Below are 23,439 nucleotides of genomic sequence, written 5' to 3' on the forward strand. Positions count from 1 at the left end.
TGATAGAATCCGTTGCATTAGTGCTAGTATGATCCCTCATGTTTCATTCTGCACTGCAAATACATACACTCTTTCTCCTTCCATCCCCCCTCCCGTCATTTATTTCCTTGTGCGTCCACTCTGCATCTCCCTTTCTCGTTCTAATATCGAGTAATATGCTCCGGCACCGTGACTCACCTTTGCAAATGAACCAGCGGTTTATAATTCCATTCGCGCGTAACGTCGAAAAACCCATCCGAAAAAAAATAGGTGCAACACGAGGGCTTCCCAAGTGGTCACCCATCTGAGTACTACGGTCGCCCAAGCACACTTAATTGCGGAGCTCTGATGGGATCCGGAGCTTTAGTGCTGGTATGATCGCACCTGTTTAATTTCGCGCTGCAAATACATACACCCCTTCTCCTTTCTTCCCCCTACCGTCATTTGTTTCCTTGTGCATTAACACTTCACCTCTCATTCTCGTTCTAATATCGATTAAAATGCCCCTGCTTCTCGACTCACATTTATGTATAAACCAGCGGACCCTAGTTCCAGACGCATGTAACGTCGAAAGACCCGTCTGAAAAAAAATTGGTGCGACATGAGGACTTCCCAGGAGGTCACCTGTCCGAGTACTAATGTCGCTCAAGCACACTACACTGCAAAGTTCTGATGGGATCCGGTGCATTAGTGCTGGCATGATCGCACCAGTTTAATTTCGCGCTGCAAATACATAAACTCATTCCCCTTTCTTCCCCCTCCCGTCATTTGTTTCCTTGTGCATGGGCACTGCACCTTCTGTTCTCGTTCTAATATCAAGTAAAATGCTACAGCGCCGTGAATCACATTTGCGAATAAACCTGAGGACCATAATTCTAGTCGCGCGTAACGTCGAAAGACTCATTTGCAAGAAAATGGGTGAAATATAAGGACTTCCCAGGAGGTAACCCATGCTACTACTACTCTCGCCCAAGCACCCTTACCTACGGAGTTATGATAGAATCCGTTGCATTAGTGCTGGTATGATCGCACCTGTTTCATTTCGCGCTGCAAATACATAAACTCTTTTTCCTTTCTTCCCCCTCCCGTGATTTTTTTCCTTGTGCGTGCGCACTGCACCTCTCGTTCTCATTCAAAAATCAAGAAAAATGCCACGGCGCCGTGACTCACATTTGCGAATAAATCTGCGGACCATAATTAAAGTCACGCGTAACGTCGAACGGCACATCTGAAAAAAAAAATGGGTGCGACACGAGAACTTCCCAGGAGGTAACCCATCATTGTACTACTTTCGCCAAAGCACACTTAACTGCGGAGTTCTGATGGGATCCGGTGCATTTGTGCTGGTGTGACCGCACCTGTTTAATTTCGTGCTTAAAATACATACACTCCTTCTTTCCTCCCGCCCTCCCATCATTTGTTTCCTTTTGCGTTCACATTGCACCTCTCCTTCTCATTCTAATATCGATTAAAATGCCCTTGATTCTTGACTCACATTTGCGTATAAACCAGCGGACCATAGTTCCAGTCGCGCGTAATGTCGAACGACCTATCTGCAAAAAAATTGTTGCGATACGAGGACTTCTCAAGAGGTCACCCATCCGAGTACTACTCTCGCCCAAGCACACTTAACTGCAGAGTTCTGATGGGATCCAGTGCATTAGCGCTGGTATGATGCCACTTGTTTAATTTTGCGATTCAAATACATACACTCCTAATCTTTTCTTCCTCCTCCCGTCATTTGTTTCCTTGTGCGTGCGCACTGCACCTCCCGTACTCGTTCTAATATCAAGTAAAATGCCACGGCGCCGTGACTCACATTTGCGAATAAACCTGCGGACCATAAATCAAGTCGCGCATAACGTCGAAAGAATCATCTGCAAAAAGATGGGTGTAACACGAGGACCACCAAAGAAAATGGGTGAAATATAAGGACTTCGCAGGAGGTCACCCATCCGAGTACTTTTCTCGCCCAAACACCCTTAACTGCGGAGTTCTGATAGAATCCGTTGTATTAGTGCTGGTATGATCCCTCATGTTTCATTCTGCACTGCAAATACATACACTCTTTCTCCTTCCATCCCCCCTCCCGTCATCTGTTTCCTTGTGCGTGCACTCTGCATCTCTCTTTCTCGTTCTAATATCAAGTAATATGCTCCGGCACCGTGACTCACCTTTGCAAATGAACCAGCGGTTTATAATTCCATTCGCGCGTAACGTCGAACAACCCATCCAAAACAAAATAGGTGCAACACGAGGGCTTCCCAAGTGGTCACCCATCAGAGTACTACTCTCGCCCAAGCACACTTAACTGCAGAGTTCTGATGGGATCCGGACCTTTAGTGCTGGTATGATCGCACCAGTTTAATTTCGTGCTGCAAATACATACACTCCTTCTCATTTCTTCCCCCTCCTGTCATTTGTTTCCTTGTGCGTTCACACTTCACCTCTCATTCTCGTTCTAATATCGATTAAAATGTCCCTGCTTCTTGACTCACATTTGCGTATAAACCAGCGGACCCTAGTTCCAGATGCGCGTAACGTCGAACGACCTGTCTGAAAAATATTTGTGCGACACGAGGACTTCCCAGGAGGTCACCCATCTGAGTACTAATCTCGTCCAAGCACACTTCACTGCAGAGTTCTGATGTGATCCGGTGCAATGGTGCTGGTATGATCGCACCTATTTAATTTTGCGCTGCAAATACATAAATTCATTCCCTTTTCTTCCCCCTCCGGTCATTTGTTTCATTGCGCGTGTGCACTGCACCTCCCGTTCTCGTTTTAATATCAAGTAAATAGTTATAGCGCCGAGACTCACATTTGCAAATAAACCTGAGGACCATAATTCAAGTCGCGCGTAACGTCGAAAGAATCATCTGCAAAAAAATTGGTGCAACACGAGGACTTCGCAGGAGGTAACCCATGCTAGTACAACTCTCGCCCAAGCACCCTTACATACATAGTTCTGATAGAATCCGTTGCATTAGTGCTGGTATGATCGCACCAGTTTAATTTCGCGCTGCAAATACATAAACTCCATCTCCTTTCTTCCCCCTCCCGTCATTTGTTTCCTTGTGCGTGCGCACTGCACCTCTCGTTGTCGTTCAAATATCAAGTAAAATGCCACGACGCCGTGACTCACATTTGCGAATAAATCTGCGGACCGTAATTAAAGTCCCGCGTAACGTCGAACGGCACATCTGAAAAAAAAAATGGGTGCAACACGAGAACTTCCCAGGAGGTAACCCATCATTGTTCTACTTTCGCCAAAGAACACTTAACTGCGGAGTTCTGATGGGATCTGGTGCATTAGTGCTGGTGTGACCGCACCTGTTTAAAATGCCCCTGCTTCTTGACTCACATTTGCGAATAAACCTGCGGACCATAAATCAAGTCGCGCGTAACGTCGAAAGAATCATCTACAGAAAGATGGGTGCAACACGAGGACCTCCCAAGAAAATGGGTGAAATATAAGGACTTCGCAGGAGGTCACCCATCCGAGTACTTTTCTCGCCCAAACACCCTTAACTGCGGAGTTCTAATAGAATCCGTTGCATTAGTGCTGGTATGATCCCTCATGTTTCATTCTGCACTGCAAATACATACACTCTTTCTCCTTTCATCCCCCCTCCCGTCATTTGTTTCCTTGTGCGTGCACTCTGCATCTCTCTTTCTCGTTCTAATATCAAGTAATATTCCCAGGCACCGTGACTCACCTTTGCAAATGAACCAGCGGTTTACAATTCAATTCGCGCGTAACGTCGAACAACCCATCCGAAAAAAAATAGGTGCAACACGAGGGCTTCCCAAGTGGTCACCCATCCGAGTACTACTCTCGCCCAAGCACACTTAACTGCAGAGTTCTGATGGGATCCGGAGCTTTAGTGCTGGTATGATCGCACCTATTTAATTTCGTGCTGCAAATACATACACTCCTTCTCCTTTCTTCCCACTCCCGTCATTTGTTTCCTTGTGCGTTCACACTTCACCTCTCATTCTCGTTCTAATATCGATTAAAATGCCCCTGCTTCTTGACTCACATTTGCGAATAAACCTGCGGACCATAAATCAAGTCGCGCGTAACGTCGAAAGAATCATCTACAGAAAGATGGGTGCAAAACGAGGACCTCCCAAGAAAATGGGTGAAATATAAGGACTTCGCTTGAGGTCACCCATCCGAGTACTTTTCTCGCCCAAACACCCTTAACTGCGGAGTTCTGATAGAATCCATTGCATTAGTGCTGGTATGATCCCTCATGTTTCATTCTGCACTGCAAATACATACACTCTTTCTCCTTCCATCCCCCCTCCCGTCATTTGTTTCCTTGTGCGTGCACTCTGCATCTCTCTTTCTCGTTCTAATATCAAGTAATATTCCCAGGCACCGTGACTCACCTTTGCAAATGAACCAGCGGTTTATAATTCAATTCGCGCGTAACGTCGAACAACCCATCCGAAAAAAAATAGGTGCAACACGAGGGCTTCCCAAGTGGTCACCCATCCGAGTACTACTCTCGCCCAAGCACACTTAACTGCAGAGTTCTGATGGGATCCGGAGCTTTAGTGCTGGTATGATCGCACCTATTTAATTTCGCGCTGCAAATACATACACTCCTTCTCCTTTCTTCCCACTCCCGTCATTTGTTTCCTTGTGCGTTCACACTTCACCTCTCATTCTCGTTCTAATATCGATTAAAATGCCCCTGCTTCTTGACTCACATTTGCGTATAAACTAGCGGACCCTAGTTCCAGATGCGCATAACGTCGAACGACCCGTCTGAAAAAAAATTGATGCGACACGAGGACTTCCGAGGAGGTCACCCATCCGAGTACTAATCTCGCCCAAGCACACTTCACTGCGGAGTTCTGATGGGATCCAGTGCATTAGTGCTGGTATGATCGCAACTGTTTAATTTTGCGCTACAAATACATAAACTCATTCCCCTTTATTCCCCCTCCCGTCATTTATTTTTTTGTGCGTGCGCACTGCACCTCTCGTTCTCGTTCGAATATCAAGTAAAATGCCACGGCGTCGTGACTCACATTTGCGAATAAATCTGCGGACCATAATTAAAGTCGCGCGTAACGTCGAACGGCACATCTGAAAAAAAGAAAATAGGTGCAACACGAGAACTTCGCAAGAAAATTTGTGAAATATAAGGACTTCACAGGAGGTAACCCATGCTAGTACTACTCTCGCCCAAGCACCCTTACCTACGGAGTTTTGATAGAATCCATTGCATTAGTGTGGTATGATCGCACCTGTTTCATTTCGCGCTGAAAATACATACACTCCTTCACCTTCCCTCCCCCTCCCATCAATTGTTTCCTTGTGCGTTCACACTGCACCTCTTCTTCTCGTTCTAATATCGATTAAAATGCCCCTGCTTCTTGATTCACATTTGCGTATAAACCAGCGGACCCTAGTTCAAGTCACGCGTAGCGTCGAACGACCCGTCTAAAAATAAATTTGTGCGACACAAGGACTTCCCAGGAGGTCACCCACCCGAGTACTACTCTCGCCCAAGCACATTTAACTGCGGAGTTCTTATGGGATCCGGTGCATTAGTGCTGGTATGATCGCACCCTTTTAATTCCGCGCTGCAAATACATAAACTCCTTCTCCTTTCTTCCCCCTCCCGTCATTTGTTTCCTTGTGCGTGCGCACTGCACCTCCCGTGCTCGTTCTAATATCAAGTAAAATGCTATGGTGCTGTGACTCACATTAGTGAATAAACCTGAGGACCATAATTCAAGTCGCGCGTATCGTCGAAAGAATCATCTGCAAAAAAATGGGTGCAACACGAGGACATCCTAAGAAAATGGGTGAAATATAAGGACTTCGAAGGAGGTCACCCATCCTAGAGCTACTCTCGCCCAAGCACCCTTAACTTGCGGAGTTCTGATAGAATCCGTTGCATTGGTGCTGGTATGATTGCTCATGTTTCATTCTGCGCTGCAAATACATACACTTTTTCTCCCTCCATCCCCCCTCCCGTCATTTGTTTCCTTTTGCGTGCACTCTGCATCTCTCCTTCTCGTTCTAATATCGATTAAAATGCCCCTGCTACTTGACTCACATTTGCGTATAAAACAGGGGACCCTAGTTCCAGTCGTGCGTAACTTCTAACGACCCGTCTGAAAAAAAAATTAGTGCGACACGAGGACCTCCTAGGAGGTCACCCATCCGAGTACTACTCTCGCCCAAGCACACTTAACTGCGGAGTTCTGATGGGATCCGGTGCATTAGTGCTGGTATGATCGCACCTGTTTAATTTCGCGCTGCAAATACATAAACTCCTTCTCTTTTCTTCCCCCTCCCGTCATTTGTTTCCTTGTGCGTGCGCACTGAACCTCTCATTCTCGTTTAAATATCAAGAAAAATGCCACGGTACCGTGACTCACATTTGCGAATAAATCTGCGGACCATAATTAAAGTCGCGCGTAACGTCGAACGGCACATCTGAAAAAAAATGGGTGCAACACGAGAACTTCCCAGGAGGTAACCCATCATTGTACTACTTTCGCCAAAGCACACTTAACTGCGGAGTTCTGATGGGATCCGGTGCATTTGTGCTGGTGTGACCGCACCTGTTTAATTTCGTGCTGCAAATACATACACTCCTTCTTCCCTCCCGCCCTCCCATCATTTGTTTCCTTTTGCGTTCACATTGCACCTCTCCTTCTCGTTCTAATATCGATTAAAATGCCCCTGATTCTTGACTCACATTTGCGTATAAACTAGCGGACCATAGTTCCAGTCGCGCGTAACGTCGAACGACCCGTCTGAAAAAAAATTGGTGCGACACGAGGACTTCCCAGGAGGTCACCCATCCGAGTACTAATCTCACCCAAGGACACTTCACTACGGAGTTCTGATGGGATCCGGTGCATTAGTGCTGGTATGATCGCACCTGTTTAATTTTGCGCTGCAAATAAATAAACTCATTCCCCTTTCTTCCCCCTCCCGTCATTTGTTTCCTTGTGCGTGCGCACTGCACCTCCCATTCTCGTTCTAATATCAAGTAAAATGCCCAAGCACCCTTAACTGTGGAGTTCTGATAGAATCCGTTGCATTAGTGCTGGTATGATCCCTCATGTTTCATTCTACACTGCAAATACATACACTCTTTCTCCTTCCATCCCTCCTCCCGTCATTTGTTTCCTTGTGCGTGCACTCTTCATCTCTCTTTCTCGTTCTAATATCAAGTAATATGCCCCGGCACCGTGACTCACCTTTGCAAATGAACCAGTGGTTTATAATTCCATTCGCGCGTAACGTCGAACAACCCATCCGAAAAAAAATAGGTGCAACACGAGGGCTTCCCAAGTGGTCACCCATCCGAGTACTACCCTCGCCGAAGCACACTTAACTACGGGGTTCTGATGGGATCCAGAGCTTTAGTGCTGGTATGATAGCACCTGTTTAATTTCGCGCTGCAAATACATACACTCCTTCTCCATTCTTCCCCCTCCCGTCATTTGTTTCCTTGTGCGTGCACTCTGCATCTCTCCTTCTCGTTCTAATATCGATTAAAATGTCCCTGCTTCTTGACTCATATTTGCGTATAAACCAGCGGACCCTAGTTCCAATCGCGCGTAACGTCGAACGACCCGTCTGAAAAAAAATTGGTGCGACACGAGGACTTCCAATGAGGTCACCCATCCGACTACTAATCTCATCCAAGCACACTTCACTGCGGAGTTCTGATGGGATCCTGTGCATTAGTGCTGGTATGATCGCACCTGTTTAATTTTGCGCTGCAAATACATAAACTCATTCCCCTTTCTTCCCCCTCCCGTCATTTGTTTCCTCGTGCGTGCGCACTGCACCTCCCTTTCTCGTTCTAATATCAAGTAAAATGCTACAGCGCCGTGACTCACATTTGCGAATAAACTTGAGGACCATAATACAAGTCGCGCGTAAAGTCGAAAGAATCATCTGCAAAAAAATGGGTGCAACACGAGGACTTCACAAGAAAATAGGTCAAATATAAGGACTTCGCAGGAGGTAACCCATGCTAGTACTACTCTCGCCTAAGCACCCTTACCTACGGATTTCTGATAGAATCCGTTGCATTAGTGCTGGTATGATCGCACCTGTTTCATTTCGCGCTGCAAATACATACACTCCTTCTCCTTTCTTTCCCCTCCCGTCATTTGTTTCCTTGTGCGTGCGCATTGCACCTCTCGTTCTCGTTCAAATATTAAGTAAAATGCCACAGCGCCGTGACTCACATTTGCGAATAAATCTGCGGACCATAATTAAAGTCGCGCGTAACGTTGAACGGCACATCTGAAAAAAAAATGGGTGCAACACGAGAACTTCCCAGGAGGTAACCAATCATTGTACTACTTTCGCCAAAGCACACTTCACTGCGGAGTTCTGATGGGATCTGGTGCATTTGTGCTGGTGTGACCGCACCTGTTTAATTTCGTTCTGAAAATACATACACTCCTTCTTCCCTCCCCCCTTCCATCATTTGTTTCCTTGTGCGTTCACACTGCACCTCTCCTTCTCGTTCTAATATCGATTAAAATGCCTCTGATTCTTGACTCACATTTGCGTATAAGCCAGCGGACCATAGTTCCAGTTGCGCGTAATGTCGAACGACCCATCTGAAAAAAAATTGTTGCGATAGGAGGACTTCCCAAGAGGTCACCCATCCGAGTATTAATCTCGCCCAAGCACACTTGACTGCAGAGTTCTGATGGGATCTAGTGCATTAGTGCTGGTATAATGCCACTTGTTTAATTTTGTGCTTCAAATACATACACTCCTTGTTCGTGCGCACTGCACCTCCCGTACTTGTTTTAATATCAAGTAAAATGTCACGGCACTGTGACTCATATTTGTGAATAAACCTGCAGACCATAAATCAAGTCACGCGTAACGTCAAAAGAATCATTTGCAAAAAGATGGGTGCAACACGAGGACCTCCCATGAAAATGGGTGAAATATAAGGACTTCGCAGGAGGTCACCCATCCGAGTACTTTTCTCGCCCAAGCACCCTTAACTGCGGAGTTCTGATAGAATCCGTTGCATTAGTACTGGTATGATCCCTCATGTTTTATTCTGCACTGCAAATACATACACTCTTTCTCCTCCCATCCCCCCTCCCGTCATTTGTTTCCTAGTGCGTGCACTCTGCATCTCTCTTTCTCGTTCTAATATCAAGCAATATGCCCCAGCACTGTGACTCACCTTTGAAAATGAACCAGCTGTTTATAATTCCATTCGCGCGTAACGTCGAACAACCCATCCGAAAAAAAATAGGTGCAACACGAGGGCTTCCCAGGTGGTCACCGATCCGAGTACTACTCTCACCCAAGCACACTTAACTGTGGAGTTTTGATGGGATCCGGGGCTGTAGTGCTGGTATGATCGCACATGTTTAATTTCGCGCTGCAAATACATACACTCCTTCTCCTTTCTTCCCCCTCCCGTCATATGTTTCCTTGTGCGTGCGCACTGCACCTCTCGTTCTCGTTCAAATATCAAGTAAAATGCCACGGCGCCGTGACTCACATTTGCGAATAAATCTGCGGACCATAATTAAAGTCGTGCGTAACGTCGAACGGCACATATGAAAATAAAGAAAATGGGTGCAACACGAGAACTTCCCAGGAGGTAACCCATCATTGTACTACTTTCGCCAAAGCACACATAACTGCGTTGTTCTGATGGGATCCGGTGCATTAGTGCTGGTGTGACCGCACCTGTTTAATTTCGTGCTGAAAATACATACACTCCTTCTTCCCTCCCCCCCTCTCATCATTTGTTTCCTTGTGCGTTCACAGTGCACCTCTCCTTCTCGTTTGAATATGGATTAAATTGCCCCTGATTCTTGACTCACATTTGCGTATAAACAAGCGGACCATAGTTCCAGTCGAGCGTAACGTCGAACGACCCATTTGAACAAAAATTGTTGCGATACGAGGACTTCCCAATAGGTCACCCTTTCGAGTACTACTCTCGCCCAAGCACACTTAACTGCAGAGTTCTGATGGGATCCGGTGCATTAGTGCTGGTATGATGCCACTTGTTTAATTTTGCGCTTCAAATACATACACTCCTTCTCTTTTCTTCCTCCTCCCGTCATTTGTTTCCTTGTGCGTGCGAACTGCACCTCCTGTACTCGTTCTAATATCAAGTAAAATGCCACGGAGCCGTGAATCACATTTGCGAATAAACCTGCGGACCATAAATCAAGTCGCGCGTAACGTCGAAAGAATCATCTGCAAAAAGATGGGTGCAACACGAGGACCTCCCAAGAAAATGGGTGAAATATAAGGACTTTGCAGGAGGTCACCCATCCGAGTACTTTTCTCGCCCAAGCACCCTTAACTGCAGAGTTCTGATAGAATCCGTTGCATTAGTGCTGGTATGATCCCTCATGTTTCATTCTGCACTGCAAATACATACACTCTTTCTCCTCCCATCCCCCCTCCCGTCATTTGTTTCCTTGTGCGTGCACTCTGCATCTTTCTTTCTCGTTCTAATATCAAGTAATATGCCCCGGCACCGTGACTCACCTTTGCAAATGAACCAGCGGTTTATAATTCCATTCACGCGTAACGTCGAACAACCCATCCGAGAAAAAAAAGGTGCAACACGAGGGCTTCCCAAGTGGTCACCCATCCGAGTACTACTCTCGCCCAAGCACACCTAACTGCGGAGTTCTGATGGGATCCGGGGCTTTAGTGCTGATATGATCGCACCTGTTTAATTTCGCACTGTAAATACATACACTCCTTCTCCTTTCTTCCCCCTCCGTCATTTGTTTCCTTGTGCGTTCACACTTCATCTCTCCTTCTCGTTCTAATATCGATTAAAATGCCCCTGCTTCTTGACTCACAATTGCGTATAAACCAGCGGACCCTAGTTCAAGACGCGCGTAACGTCAAACGACCCGTCTGAAAAAAAATTGGTGCGACACGAGGATTTCCTAGGAGGTCACCCATCCGAGTACTAATATCGCCCAAGCACACTTAACTGCGGAGTTCTGATGGGATCCGGTGCATTAGTGCTGGTATGATAGCACCTGTTTAATTTCGCGCTGCAAATACATAAACTCATTCCCCTTTCTTACCCCTCCCGTCATTTGTTTCCTTGTGCGTGCGCACTACATCTCCCGTTCTCGTTCTAATATCAAGTAAAATGCTACAGCGTCGTGACTCACATTTGCGAATAAACTTGAGGACCATAATTCAAGTCGCGCGTAACGTCGAAAGAATCATCTGCAAAAAAATGGGTGGAACACGAGGACTTCACAAGAAAATGGGTGAAATATAAGGACTTCGCAGGAGGTAACCCATGCTAGTACTACTCTCGCCCAAGCACCCTTACCTACGGAGTTTTGATAGAATCCATTGCATTAGTGTGGTATGATCGCACCTGTTTCATTTCGCGCTGAAAATACATACACTCCTTCTCCTTCCCTCCCCCTCCCATTAATTGTTTCCTTGTGCGTTCACACTACACCTCTCCTTCTCGTTCTAATATCGATTAAAATGCCCCTGCTTCTTGACTCACATTTGCGTATAAACCAGTGGACCCTAGTTCCAGTCGCACGTAACGTCGTTCGACCCGTCTAAAAAAAAAATTAGTGCGACACGAGGACTTCCCAGAAGGTCACCCATCCGAGTACTACTCTCGCCAAAGCACACTTAACTGCGAAATTCTGATGGGATTCGGTGCATTAGTACTAGTATGATGGCACCTGTTTAATTTCGCGCTGCAAATAGATAAACTCCATCTCCTTTCTTCCCCCTCCCGTCATTTGTTTCCTTGTGTGTACGCACTGCACCTCTCGTTCTCTTTCAAATATCAAGTAAAATGCCACGACGCCGTGACTCACATTTGCGAATAAATATGCGGACCATAATTAAAGTCGCGCGTAACGTCGAACGGCACATCTGAAAAAAAGAAAATGGGTGCAACACGAGGACATCCCAAGTGGTCACCCATCCGAGAACTACTCTCGCCAAAGCACACTTAACTGCAGAGTTCTGATGGGATCCGGAGCTTTAGTGCTGGTATGATCGCACATGTTTAATTTCGCGCTGCAAATACATACACTCCTTCTCGTTTCTTCCCCCTCCCGTCATTTGTTTCCTTGTGCATTCACAATTCACCTCTCATTCTCGTTCTAATATCGATTAAAATGCCCCTGCTTCTTGACTCACATTTGCGTATAAACCAGTGGACCCTAGTTCCAGTCGCGCGTAACGTCGAATGACCCGTCTGAGAAAAAAAATTAGTGCGACACGAGGACTTCCCAGGAGGTCAACCATCCGAGTACTACTATCGCCAAAGCACACTTAACTACGGAGTTCTGATGGGATCCGGTGCATTAGTGCTGGTATGATCGCACCTGTTTAATTTTGCGCTGCAAATACATAAACTCATTCTCCTTTCTTCCCCCTCCCGTCATTTGTTTCCTTGTGCGTGCGCACTGCACCTCCCGTTCTCGCTCTAATATCAAGTAAAATGCAACAGCGCCGTGACTCACATTTGCGAATAAACCTGAGGACCATAATTCAAGTCGCGCGTAACATCGAAAGAATCATCTGCAAAAAAATGGGTGCAACACGAGGACTTCACAAGAAAATGGGTGAAATATAAGGACTTCGCAGGAGGTAACCCATGCTAGTACTACTCATGCCCAAGCACCCTTACCTACGGAGTTTTGATAGAATTCGTTGCATTAGTGCTGGTATGATCGCACCTGTTTCATTTCGTGCTGCAAATACATAAACTCATTCTCCTTTCTTCCCCCTCCCGTTCTCGTTCTAATATCAAGTAAAATGGTACAGCGCCGTGACTCACATTTGCGAATAAACCTGAGGACCATAATTCAAGTCGCGCGTAACGTCGAAAGAATCATCTACAAAACATTGGGTGCAACACGAGGACCACCCAAGAAAATGGGTGAAATATAAGGACTTCGTAGGAGGTCACCCATCCGAGTACTTTTTCTCGCCCAAGCACACTTAACTGCGGAGTTCTGATAGAATCCGTTGCATTAGTGCTGGTATGAGCCCTCATGTTTCATTCTGGCAAATACATACACTATTTCTCCTTCCAACCCCCTCCCATCATTTGTTTCCTTGTGCGTGCACTCTGCATCTCTCTTTCTCGTTCAAACATCAAGTAATATGCCCCGGCACCGTGACTCACCTTTGCAAATGAACCAGCAATTTATAATTCCATTCGCGCGTAACGTCGAACAACCCATCCGAAAAAAAAATAGGTACAACACGAGGGCTTCCCAGGTGGTGACCCATCCGAGTACTACACTCGCCCAAGCACACTTAACTGCGGAGTTCTGATGGGATCCAGAGCTTTAGTGCTGGTATGATCGCACCTGTTTAATTTCGCGCTGCAAATACATACACTCCTTCTCCTTTCTTCCCCCTCCCGTCATTTGTTTCCTTGTGCGTTCACACTTCACCTCTCATTCTCGTTCTTATATCGATTAAAATGCCCCTGCTTCTTGACTCACATTTGCGTATAAACCAGCGGACCCTAGTTCCAGACACGCGTAACGTCGAACGACCCGTCTGAAAAAAAATTGGTGCGACACGAGGATTTCACAAGAAAATGGGTGAAATATAAGGACTTCGCAGGAGGTAACCCATGCTAGTACTACTCTCGCCCAAGCACCCTTACCTACGGAGTTCTGATAGAATCCGTTGCATTAGTGCTGGTATGATTGCACCTGTTTCATTTCGTGCTGAAAATACATACACTCCTTCTCCTTCCCTCCCCCTCCCATCAATTGTTTCCTTATGCGTTCACACTGCACCTCTCATTCTCGTTCTAATATCGATTAAAATGCCCTGCTTTTTGACTCACATTTGCGTATAAACCAGCGGACCCTAGTTTCAGTCGCGCGTAACGTCGAACGACCCGTCTGAGAAAAAATTGGTGCGACACGAGGACTTCCCAGGAAGTCACCCATCCGAGTACTAATCTCGCCCAAGCACACTTAACTGCGGAGTTCTGATGGGATCTGGTGCATTAGTGCTGGTATGATTGCATCCGTTTAATTCCGCGCTGCAAATACATAAACTCATTCTCCTTTCTTCCCCCTCCCGTCATTTGTTTCCTTGTGCGTGCGCACTGCACCTCTTGTGCTCGTTCTAATATCAAGTAAAATGCTACGGTGCCGTGACTCACATTTGCGAATAAACCTGAGGACCATAATTCAAGTCGCACGTATCGTCGAAAGAATCATCTGCAAAAAAATGAGTGCAACACGAGGACTTCCTAAGAAAATGGGTGAAATATAAGGACTTCGCAGGAAGTCACCCATCCTAGTGCTACTCTCGCCCAAGCACCCTTAACTTGCGGAGTTCTGATAGACTCCGTTGCATTGGTGCTGGTATGATCGCTCATGTTTCATTCTGCGCTGCAAATACATATACTCTTTCTCCCTCCATCCCCTCTCCCGTCATTTGTTTCCTTGTGCGTGCACTCTGTATCTCTCATTCTTGTTCTAATATCAAGTAAAATGCCCTGGCATCGTGACTCACCTTTGCGAATGAACCAGCGGTTTATAATTGCATTCACGCGTAACATCGAACGATCCATCCGAAAAAAAATGTGCGCAACACGAGGACTTCCCAGGAGGTCACCAATCCGAGTACTACTCCCGCCCAAGCACACTTAACTGCTAAGTTCTGTTGGGATACGGTGCATTAGTGCTGGTATGATGGCACCTATTTAATTTCGCGCTGCAAATACGTACACTCCTTCTTCTTTCTTCCCCTTCCCGTCATTTGTTTCCTTGTGCGTGTGCACAGCACCTCTCGTTCTCGTATAAATATCAAAGAAAATGCCACGGCACAGTGACTCACATTTTCGAATAAATCTGCGAACTATAATTAAAGTCGCGCGTAACGTCGAATGGCACTTCTGAAAAAAAAATGGGTGCAACACGAGAACTTCCCAGGAGGTAACCCATCCTTGTACTACTTTTGCCAAAGCACACTTAACTGCGGAGTTCTGATGGGATCCGGTATATTTGTGCTGGTGTGATAGCACCTGTTTAATTTCGTGCTAAAAATACATACACTCCTTCTCCTTCCCTCCCCCCTCCCATCATTTGTTACCTTGTGCGTTCACACTGTACCTCTTTTTCTCGTTCTAATATCGATAAATATGCCCCTGCTTCTTGACTCATATTTGCATATAAACAAGTGGACCATAGTTCCAGTTGCGCGTAACGTCGGACGACCCGTCTGAAAAAAAATTTGTGCGACACGAGAACTTCCCATGAGGTCACCCATCCGAGTACTACTCTCGCCCAAGCACACTTAACTGCAGAGTTATAATAGGAGACGTTGCATTAGTGCTGGTATGATCGTACCCGTTTAATTTCGCGCTGCAAATACATAAACTCCTTCTCCTTTCTTCCCCCTCCCGTCATTTGTTTCCTTGTGCGTGCGCACTGTACCTCCCGTGCTCATTTTAATATCAAGTAAAATGTTACGACGCCGTGACTCACATTTGCGAATAAACCTGAGGACAAAAATTCAAGTCGCGCGTAACGTCGAAAGAATCATCTGCAAAAAAATGGGTGCAACACGAGAACTTCCCAAGTGGTCACCCATCCGAGTACTACTCTCGCCCAAGCACACTTAATTGCGGAGTTATGATGGGATCGGTTGTATTAGTGCTGGTATGATCGCACCTGTTTAATTTTGTGCTGCAAATACATAAAATCCTTCTCCTTTCTTCCCCCTCCCGTCATTTGTTTCCTTGTGCGTGAACTCTGCATCTCTCTTTCTCGTTCTAATATCAAGTAATATGCCTCGGCAGCGTGACTCACCTTTGCAAATGAACCAGTGGTTTATAATTCCATTCGCGCGTAACGTCGAACAACCCATCTGAAAAAAAATAGGTGCAACACGAGGGCTTCCCAAGTGGTCACCCATCCGAGTACTACTCTAGCCCAAGCACACTTAACTGCGGAGTTCTGATGGGATCCGGAGCTTTAGTGCTGGTATGATCGCACCTATTTAATTTCGCACTACAAATACATACACTCCTTCTCCATTCTTCCCCCTCCCGTCATTTGTTTCCTTGTGCGTTCATACTTCACCTCTCATTCTCGTTCTAATATCGATTAAAATGCCCCTGCTTCTTGATTCACATTTGCGTATAAACCAGCGGACCCTAGTTACAGACGCGCGTAACGTCGAACGACCCGTCTGAAAAAAATTGGTGCGACACGAGGACTTCCCAGGAGGTCACCCATCCGAGTACTAATCTCGCCCAAGCACACATAACTGCGGAGTTCTGATGGGATCCGGTGCATTAATGCTGGTGTGATCGCACCTATTTAATTTCGCGCTGCAAATACATAAACTCATTCCCCTTTCTTCCCCCTCCCGTCATTTATTTCCTTGTGTGTGTGCATGCACCTCCCGTTCTCGTTCTAATATCAAGTAATATGCCACGGCGCCGTGACTCACATTTGCGAATAAACCTGAGGATCATAATTCAAGTCGCGCATAACATCGAAAGAATCATCTGTAAAAAAATGGGTGCAACACGAGGACTTCACAAGAAAATGGGTGAAATATAAGGACTTCGCAGGACGTAACCCATGCTAGTACTACTCTCGCCCAAGCACCCTTACCTACGGAGTTCTGATAGAATATGTTGCATTAGTGCTGGTATGATCGCACCTGTTTCATTTCGTGCTGAGAATACATACCCTCCTTCTTCTTCCCTCCCCCTCCCATCAATTGTTTCCTTGTGCGTTCACATTGCACCTCTCCTTCTCGTTCTAATATTGATTAAAATGCCCCTGCTTCTTGACTCACAATTGCATATAAACCAGCGGACCCCAGTTCCAGTCGCGTGAAACGTCGAACGACCCGTCTGAAAAAAAAATTGGTGTGACACGAGGACTTTCCAAGAGGTCACCCATCCGAGTACTACTCGCTCCCAAGCACACTTAACTGCGCACTTCTGATGGGATCCGGTGCATTAGTGCTGGTATGATCACACCCGTTTAATTCCGCGCTGCAAATACATAAACTCCTTCTCCTTTCTTCCCCCTCCCGTCATTTGTTTCCTTGTGCGTGCGCAATGCACCTTCCGTGCTCGTTCTAATATCAAGTAAAATGCTTCGGTGCCGTGACTCACATTTGCGAATAAACCTGAGGACCATAATTCAACTCGCGCGTATCGTCGAAAGAATCATCTGCAAAAAAATGGGTGCAACACCAGGACTTCCTAAGAAAATTGGTGAAATATAAGGACTTCGCAGGAGGTCACCCATCCTAGTGCTTCTCTCGCCCAAGCACCCTTAACTTGCGGAGTTCTGATAGAATCCGTTGCATTGGTGCTGGTATGATTGCTCATGTTTCATTCTGCGCTACAAATACATAAACTCATTCCCCTTTCTTCCCCCTCCCGTCATTTGTTTCCTTGTGCGTGCGCACTGCACCTCCCGTTCTCGTTCTAATATCAAGTAAAATGCCACGGCGCTGTGACTCACATTTGCGAATAAACCTGAGGACCATAATTCAAGTCGCGCGTAACGTCGAAATAATCATTTGCAAAGAAATGGGTGCAACACGAGGACTTCACAAGAAAATGGGTGAAATATAAGGACTTCGCAGGAGGTAACCCATGCTAGTACTACTCTCGCCCAAGCACCCTTACCTACGGAGTTCTGATAGAATCTGTTGCATTAGTGCTGGTATGATCGCACCTGTTTCATTTCGTGCTGAGAATACATACACTCCTTCTTCTTCCCTCCCCCTCCCATCAATTGTTTCCTTGTGTGTTCACACTGCACCTCTCCTTCTCGTTCTAATATCGATTAAAATGCCCCAGCTTCTTGACTCACAATTGCATATAAACCAGCGGACCCCAGTTCCAGTCGCGCGAAACGTCGAACGACCCGTCTGAAAAAAAATTGGTGTGACACGAGGACTTTCCAAGAGGTCACCCATCCGAGTACTACTCTCTCCCAAGCACACTTAACTGCGGACTTCTGATGGGATTCGGTGCATTAGTGCTGGTATGATCGCACCCGTTTAATTCTGCGCTGCAAATACATAAACTCCTTCTCCTTTCTTCCCCCTCCCGTCATTTGTTTCCTTGTGCGTGCGCACTGCACCTCCCGTGCTCGTTCTAATATCAAGTAAAATGCTTCGGTGCCGTGACTCACATTTGCGAATAAACCTGAGGACCATAATTCAAGTCGCGCGTATCGTCGAAAGAATCATCTGCAAAAAAATGGGTGCAACACCAGGACTTCCTAAGAAAATTGGTGAAATATAAGGACTTTGCAGGAGGTCACCCATCCTAGTGCTACTCTCGCCCAAGCACCCTTAACTTGCGGAGTTCTGATAGAATCCGTTGCACTGGTGCTGGTATGATTGCTCATATTTCATTCTGCGCTGCAAATACATACACTTTTTCTCTCTCCATCCCCCCTCCCGTCATTTGTTTCCTTGTTCGTGCACTCTGCATCTCTCCTTCTCGTTCTAATATCGATTAAAATGCCCCTGCTTCTTGACTCACATTTGGGTATGAACCAGGCGTCCCTACTTCCAGTCGCGCGTAACGTCGAACGACCCGTCTAAAAAAGAAATTAATGCGACACGAGGACTTCCCAGGAGGTCACCCATCCGAGTACTAATCTCGCCCAAACACACTTAACTGCGGAGTTCTGATGGGATCCGGTGCATTCGTGCTGGTATGATCGCACTGGTTTAATTTTGCTCTGCAAATACATAAACTCCTTCTCCTCTCTTCCCCCTCCTGTCATTTGTTTCCTTGTGAGTGCGCACTGCACCTCTCGTTCTCGTTCAAATATCAAGTAAAATGCCACGGCGCTGTGACTCACATTTGCGAATAAATCTGCGGACCATAATTAAAGTCGTGCGAAACGTCGAACGGCACATCTAAAAAAAAGAAAATGGGTGCAACACGAGGACTTCACAAGAAAATGGGTGAAATATAAGGACTTCGCAGGAGGTAACCCATGCTAGTACTACTCTCGCCCAAGCAACCTTACCTACGGAGTTCTGATAGAATACGTTCCATTAGTGCTGGTATGATCGCACCTGTTTCATTTCGTGCTGAAAATACATACACTCCTTCTCCTTCCCTCCCCCTCCCATCAATTGTTTCCTTGTGCGTTCACACTGCACCTCTCCTTCTCGTTCTAATATCGATTAAAATGCCCCTGCTTCTTGACTCACAATTGCGTATAAACGAGTGGACCCCAGTTCTAGTCACGCGTAACGTCGAACTACCCGTCTGAAAAAAAATTGGTGCGACACGAAGACTTCCCAGGAGGTCACCCATCCGAGTACTACTCTCGCCCAAGCACACTTAACTGCAGAGCTCTGATGGGATCCGGTGCATTAGTGCTGGTATGATCGCACTGGTTTAATTCTGCACTGTAAATACATAAACTCTTTCTCCTTTCTTCCCCCTCCCGTCATTTGTTTCCTTGTGCGTGCGCACTGCACCTCCCATGCTCGTTCTAATATCAAGTAAAATGCTACGGTGCCGTGACTCAAATTTGCGAATAAACCTGAGGACCATAATTCAAGTCGCGCGTATCGTCGAAAGAATCATCTGCAAAAAAATAGGTGCAACACCAGGACTTCCTAAGAAAATTGGTGAAATATAAGGACTTTGCAGGAGGTCACCCATCCTAGTGCTACTCTCGCCCAAGTACCCTTAACTTGCGGAGTTCTGATAGAATCCGTTGCATTGGTGCTGGTATGATTGCTCATGTTTCATTCTGCGCTGCAAATACATACACTTTTTCTCCCTCCATCCCCCCTCCCGTCATTTGTTTCCTTGTGCGTGCACTCTGCATCTCTCCATCTCGTTCTAATATCGATTAAAATGCCCCTGCTTCTTGACTCACATTTGCGTATGAACCAGGGGACCCTAGTTCCAGTCGCGCGTAACGTCGAACGACCTCTCTAAAAAAAAAATTAGTGCGATACGAGGACTTCCCATGAGGTCACCCATCCGAGTACTACTCTCGCCCAAGCACACTTAACTGCGGAATTCTGATGGAATCCAGTGCATTAGTGCTGGTATGATCGCACCTGTTTAATTTTGCGCTGCAAATATATAAATTCCTTCCCCTTTCTTCCCCCTCCCGTCATTTGTTTCCTTGTGCGTGCGCACTGCACCTCTTGTTCTCGTTCAAATATCAAGTAAAATGCCACGGTGCCGTGACTCACATTTGCGAATAAATCTGCGGACCATAATTAAAGTCGCGCGTAATGTCGAATGGCACATCTGAAAAAAAGAAAATGGGTGCAACACGAGAACTTCCCACGAGGTAACCCATCATTGTACTAGTTTCGCCAAAGCACACTTAACTGCGGAGTTCTGATGGGATCCGGTGCATTTGTGCTGGTATGATCGCACCTGTTTAATTTTGCGCTGCAAATACATAAACTCATTCCCCTTTCTTCCCCCTCCCATCATTTGTTTCCTTGTGCGTGCGCAGTGCACCTCCCGTTCTCGTTCTAATATTAAGTAAAATGCTACAGCACCGTGACTCACATTTGCGAATAAACCTGAGGACCATAATACAAGTCGCGCGTAACATCGAAAGAATCATCTGCAAAAAAATGGGTGCAACACGAGGACTTCACAAGAAAATGGGTGAAATATAAGGACTTCGTAGGAGGTAACCCATGCTAGTACTACTCTCGCCCAAGCACCCTTACCTACGGAGTTCCGATAGAATCCGTTGCATTAGTGCTGGTATGATCGCACCTGTTTCATTTCGCGCTGCAAATACATACACTCCTTCTCCTTTTTTCCCCCTCCCGTCATTTGTTTCCTTGTGCGTGCGCACTGCACCTCCCGTTCTCGTTTTAATATCAAGTAAAATGCTACAGCGCCGTGACTCACATTTGCGAATAAATCTGCGGACCATAATTAAAGTCGCGCGTAACGTCGAACGGCACATCTGAAAAAAAGAAAATGGGTGCATCACGAGGACTTGACAAGAAAATGGGTCAAATATAAGGACTTCGCAGGAGGTAACCCATGCTAGTACTACTCTCGCCCAAGCACCCTTACCTACGGAGTTCTGATAGAATCCGTTGCATTAGTGCTGGTATGATCGCACCTGTTTCATTTCGTGCTGAAAATACATACACTCCTTCTCCTTCCCTCCCCCTCCCATCAATTGTTTCCTTGTGCGTTCATACTGCACCTCTCCTTCTCGTTCAAATATCAAGTAAAATGCCACGGCGCCGTGACTCACATTTGCGAATAAATCTGCGGACCATAATTAAAGTCGCGCATAACGTCGAACGGCACATCTGAAAAAAAGAAAATGGGTGTAACACAAGAACTTCCTAGGAGGTAACCCATCATTGCACTACTTTCGCCAAAGCAAACTTAACTGCGGAGTTCTGATAGGATCCGGTGCATTTGTGCTGGTATGATCGCACCCGTTTAATTCCGCGCTGCAAATACATAAACTCCTTCTCCTTTCTTCCCCCTCCCGTCATTTGTTTCCTTGTGCGTGCGCACTGCACCTCCCGTGCTCGTTCTAATATCAAGTAAAATGCTACGGTGCCGTGACTCACATTTGCGAATAAACCTGACGACCATAATTTAAGTCGCACGTATCGTCGAAAGAATCATCTGCAAAAAAATGGGTGCAACACGAGGACTTCCTAAGAAAATTGGTGAAATATAAGGACTTCGCAGGAGGTCACCCATCCTAGTGCTACTCTCGCCCAAGCACCCTTAACTTGCGGAGTTCTAATAGAATCCGTCGCATTGGTGCTGGTATGATTGCTCATGTTTCATTCTGCGCTGCAAATACATACACTTTTTCTCCCTCCATCCCCCCTCCCGTCATTTATTTCCTTGTGCGTGCACTATGCATCTCTCCTTCTCGTTCTAATATCGATTAAAATGCCCTTGCTTCTTGACTCACATTTGTGTATGAACCAGGGGACCCTAGTTCCAGTCGCGCGTAACGTCGAAGAACCCGTCTAAAAAAAAAATTAGTGCGACACGAGGTCTTCCCAGGAGGTCACCCATCCGAGTACTACTCTCGCCCAAGCACACTTAACTACGGAGTTTTGATGGGATTCGGTGCATTAGTGCTAGTATGATCGCACCTGATTAATTTTGCACTGCAAATAGATAAATTCCTTCCCCTTTCTTCCCCCTCCCGTCATTTGTTTCCTTGTGCGTGCGCACTGCACCTCTCGTTCTCGTTCAAATATCATGTAAAATGCAACAGCGTCGTGACTCACATTTGCGAATAAATCTGCGGACCATAATTAAAGTCGCGCGTAACGTCGAGCGACACACCTGAAAAAAAGAAAATGGGTGCAACACAAGAACTTCCCACGAGGTAACCCATCATTGCACTACTTTCACCAAAGCACACTTAACTGCGGAGTTCTGATGGGATCCGGTGCATTTATGCTGGTATGATCGCACCTGTTTAATTTCGCGCTGCAAATACATAAACTCCTTCTCCTTTCTTCCCCCTCCCGTCATTTGTTTCCTTGTGCGTGCGCACTGCACCTCTCGTTCTCGTTCAAATATCAGGTAAAATGCAACGGCGCCGTGACTCACATTTGCGAATAAATCTGCGGACCATAATTAAAGTCGCGCGTAACGTCGAATGGCACATCTGAAAAAAAGAAAATGGGTGCAACACGAGAACCTCCCAGGAGGTAACCCATCTTTGTACTACTTTTGCCAAAGCACACTTAACTGCGGAGTTCTGATGGGATCCGGTGCATTTGTGCTGGTGTGACCGCACCTGTTTAATTTCGTGCTGAAAATACATACACTCCTTCTTCCCTCCCCCCTCCCATCATTTGTTTCCTTGTGCGTTCACATAGCACCTCTCCTTCTCGTTCTAATATCGATTAAAATGCCCCTGATTCTTTACTCACATTTGCGTATAAACCAGCGGACCATAGTTCCAGTCGCGCTTAACGTCGAACGACCCATCTAAAAAAAATTGTTGCGATACGAAGACTTCCCAAGAGGTCACCCATCCGAGTACTACTCTCGCCAAAGCATACTTAACTGCAGAGTTCTGATAGGATCCAGTGCATTAGTGCTGGTATGATGCCACTTGTTTAATTTTGCGCTTCAAATACATACACTCATTCTCTTTTCTTCCTCATCCGTCATTTGTTTCCTTGTGCGCGCACACTGCACCTCCCGTACTCGTTCTAACATCAAGTAAAATGCCACGGCGCCGTGACTCACATTTGCAAATAAACCTGCGGACCATAAATCAAGTCGCGCGTAACGTTGAAAGAATCATCTGCAAAAAGAAGGGTGCAACACGAGGACCTCAAAAGAAAATGGGTGAAATATAAGGACTTCGCAGGAGGTAACCCGTGCTAGTACTACTCTCGCCCAAGCACCCTTACCTACGGAGTTCTGATAGAATCCG

The 23,439-nt window shown here is 46.2% G+C and overlaps 5 non-coding genes and 34 pseudogenes across 5 annotated transcripts; all 39 read right to left on the reverse strand.

Moving 5' to 3' along the window:
• Positions 1 to 246: 246 nt before the first annotated feature.
• LOC148258170 (5S ribosomal RNA) lies at positions 247 to 365 on the reverse strand (annotated as a pseudogene).
• An 855-nt stretch (positions 366 to 1,220) lies between these two features.
• On the reverse strand, positions 1,221 to 1,339 carry LOC148258171 (5S ribosomal RNA; annotated as a pseudogene).
• Positions 1,340 to 1,543: 204 nt separating this feature from the next.
• On the reverse strand, positions 1,544 to 1,661 carry LOC148258172 (5S ribosomal RNA; annotated as a pseudogene).
• Positions 1,662 to 2,222: 561 nt separating this feature from the next.
• On the reverse strand, positions 2,223 to 2,341 carry LOC148258173 (5S ribosomal RNA; annotated as a pseudogene).
• Positions 2,342 to 2,545: 204 nt separating this feature from the next.
• On the reverse strand, positions 2,546 to 2,664 carry LOC148258174 (5S ribosomal RNA; annotated as a pseudogene).
• Positions 2,665 to 3,767: 1,103 nt separating this feature from the next.
• Positions 3,768 to 3,886, reverse strand: LOC148258175 (5S ribosomal RNA). Its single transcript, XR_015820993.1, has one exon. It is a non-coding gene; the product is annotated as a 5S ribosomal RNA (ribosomal RNA).
• A 560-nt stretch (positions 3,887 to 4,446) lies between these two features.
• On the reverse strand, positions 4,447 to 4,565 carry LOC148258176 (5S ribosomal RNA). Its single transcript, XR_015820994.1, has one exon. It is a non-coding gene; the product is annotated as a 5S ribosomal RNA (ribosomal RNA).
• Positions 4,566 to 4,770: 205 nt separating this feature from the next.
• LOC148258177 (5S ribosomal RNA) lies at positions 4,771 to 4,889 on the reverse strand (annotated as a pseudogene).
• Positions 4,890 to 5,451: 562 nt separating this feature from the next.
• Positions 5,452 to 5,570, reverse strand: LOC148258178 (5S ribosomal RNA; annotated as a pseudogene).
• A 562-nt stretch (positions 5,571 to 6,132) lies between these two features.
• LOC148258179 (5S ribosomal RNA) lies at positions 6,133 to 6,251 on the reverse strand. The gene has a single exon (XR_015820000.1). It is a non-coding gene; the product is annotated as a 5S ribosomal RNA (ribosomal RNA).
• A 205-nt stretch (positions 6,252 to 6,456) lies between these two features.
• LOC148258180 (5S ribosomal RNA) lies at positions 6,457 to 6,575 on the reverse strand (annotated as a pseudogene).
• A 204-nt stretch (positions 6,576 to 6,779) lies between these two features.
• LOC148258181 (5S ribosomal RNA) lies at positions 6,780 to 6,898 on the reverse strand (annotated as a pseudogene).
• A 389-nt stretch (positions 6,899 to 7,287) lies between these two features.
• Positions 7,288 to 7,406, reverse strand: LOC148258182 (5S ribosomal RNA; annotated as a pseudogene).
• A 205-nt stretch (positions 7,407 to 7,611) lies between these two features.
• On the reverse strand, positions 7,612 to 7,730 carry LOC148258183 (5S ribosomal RNA; annotated as a pseudogene).
• Positions 7,731 to 8,290: 560 nt separating this feature from the next.
• On the reverse strand, positions 8,291 to 8,409 carry LOC148258184 (5S ribosomal RNA; annotated as a pseudogene).
• An 848-nt stretch (positions 8,410 to 9,257) lies between these two features.
• On the reverse strand, positions 9,258 to 9,376 carry LOC148258185 (5S ribosomal RNA; annotated as a pseudogene).
• A 533-nt stretch (positions 9,377 to 9,909) lies between these two features.
• On the reverse strand, positions 9,910 to 10,027 carry LOC148258186 (5S ribosomal RNA; annotated as a pseudogene).
• A 561-nt stretch (positions 10,028 to 10,588) lies between these two features.
• Positions 10,589 to 10,707, reverse strand: LOC148258187 (5S ribosomal RNA; annotated as a pseudogene).
• Positions 10,708 to 10,911: 204 nt separating this feature from the next.
• On the reverse strand, positions 10,912 to 11,030 carry LOC148258188 (5S ribosomal RNA; annotated as a pseudogene).
• A 559-nt stretch (positions 11,031 to 11,589) lies between these two features.
• On the reverse strand, positions 11,590 to 11,708 carry LOC148258189 (5S ribosomal RNA; annotated as a pseudogene).
• Positions 11,709 to 11,917: 209 nt separating this feature from the next.
• Positions 11,918 to 12,036, reverse strand: LOC148258190 (5S ribosomal RNA; annotated as a pseudogene).
• Positions 12,037 to 12,243: 207 nt separating this feature from the next.
• Positions 12,244 to 12,362, reverse strand: LOC148258191 (5S ribosomal RNA; annotated as a pseudogene).
• An 874-nt stretch (positions 12,363 to 13,236) lies between these two features.
• On the reverse strand, positions 13,237 to 13,355 carry LOC148258192 (5S ribosomal RNA; annotated as a pseudogene).
• A 558-nt stretch (positions 13,356 to 13,913) lies between these two features.
• On the reverse strand, positions 13,914 to 14,032 carry LOC148258193 (5S ribosomal RNA; annotated as a pseudogene).
• A 561-nt stretch (positions 14,033 to 14,593) lies between these two features.
• On the reverse strand, positions 14,594 to 14,712 carry LOC148258194 (5S ribosomal RNA; annotated as a pseudogene).
• Positions 14,713 to 14,918: 206 nt separating this feature from the next.
• LOC148258195 (5S ribosomal RNA) lies at positions 14,919 to 15,037 on the reverse strand (annotated as a pseudogene).
• A 530-nt stretch (positions 15,038 to 15,567) lies between these two features.
• Positions 15,568 to 15,686, reverse strand: LOC148258196 (5S ribosomal RNA; annotated as a pseudogene).
• Positions 15,687 to 15,891: 205 nt separating this feature from the next.
• LOC148258197 (5S ribosomal RNA) lies at positions 15,892 to 16,010 on the reverse strand. The gene has a single exon (XR_015819679.1). It is a non-coding gene; the product is annotated as a 5S ribosomal RNA (ribosomal RNA).
• Positions 16,011 to 16,214: 204 nt separating this feature from the next.
• On the reverse strand, positions 16,215 to 16,333 carry LOC148258198 (5S ribosomal RNA; annotated as a pseudogene).
• A 559-nt stretch (positions 16,334 to 16,892) lies between these two features.
• LOC148258199 (5S ribosomal RNA) lies at positions 16,893 to 17,011 on the reverse strand (annotated as a pseudogene).
• A 914-nt stretch (positions 17,012 to 17,925) lies between these two features.
• LOC148258200 (5S ribosomal RNA) lies at positions 17,926 to 18,044 on the reverse strand (annotated as a pseudogene).
• A 562-nt stretch (positions 18,045 to 18,606) lies between these two features.
• Positions 18,607 to 18,725, reverse strand: LOC148258201 (5S ribosomal RNA). Its single transcript, XR_015821153.1, has one exon. It is a non-coding gene; the product is annotated as a 5S ribosomal RNA (ribosomal RNA).
• A 563-nt stretch (positions 18,726 to 19,288) lies between these two features.
• On the reverse strand, positions 19,289 to 19,407 carry LOC148258202 (5S ribosomal RNA; annotated as a pseudogene).
• A 562-nt stretch (positions 19,408 to 19,969) lies between these two features.
• On the reverse strand, positions 19,970 to 20,088 carry LOC148258203 (5S ribosomal RNA; annotated as a pseudogene).
• Positions 20,089 to 20,297: 209 nt separating this feature from the next.
• On the reverse strand, positions 20,298 to 20,416 carry LOC148258204 (5S ribosomal RNA; annotated as a pseudogene).
• A 921-nt stretch (positions 20,417 to 21,337) lies between these two features.
• Positions 21,338 to 21,456, reverse strand: LOC148258205 (5S ribosomal RNA; annotated as a pseudogene).
• A 562-nt stretch (positions 21,457 to 22,018) lies between these two features.
• LOC148258206 (5S ribosomal RNA) lies at positions 22,019 to 22,137 on the reverse strand (annotated as a pseudogene).
• A 209-nt stretch (positions 22,138 to 22,346) lies between these two features.
• On the reverse strand, positions 22,347 to 22,465 carry LOC148258207 (5S ribosomal RNA; annotated as a pseudogene).
• Positions 22,466 to 22,674: 209 nt separating this feature from the next.
• LOC148258208 (5S ribosomal RNA) lies at positions 22,675 to 22,793 on the reverse strand (annotated as a pseudogene).
• Between the last annotated feature and the right edge of the window lie 646 nt (positions 22,794 to 23,439).

This window comes from Carica papaya, chromosome 5, assembly GCF_054855325.1.
Source record: "Carica papaya isolate Zhongbai chromosome 5, ASM5485532v1, whole genome shotgun sequence".
Lineage (NCBI taxonomy): Eukaryota > Viridiplantae > Streptophyta > Magnoliopsida > Brassicales > Caricaceae > Carica > Carica papaya.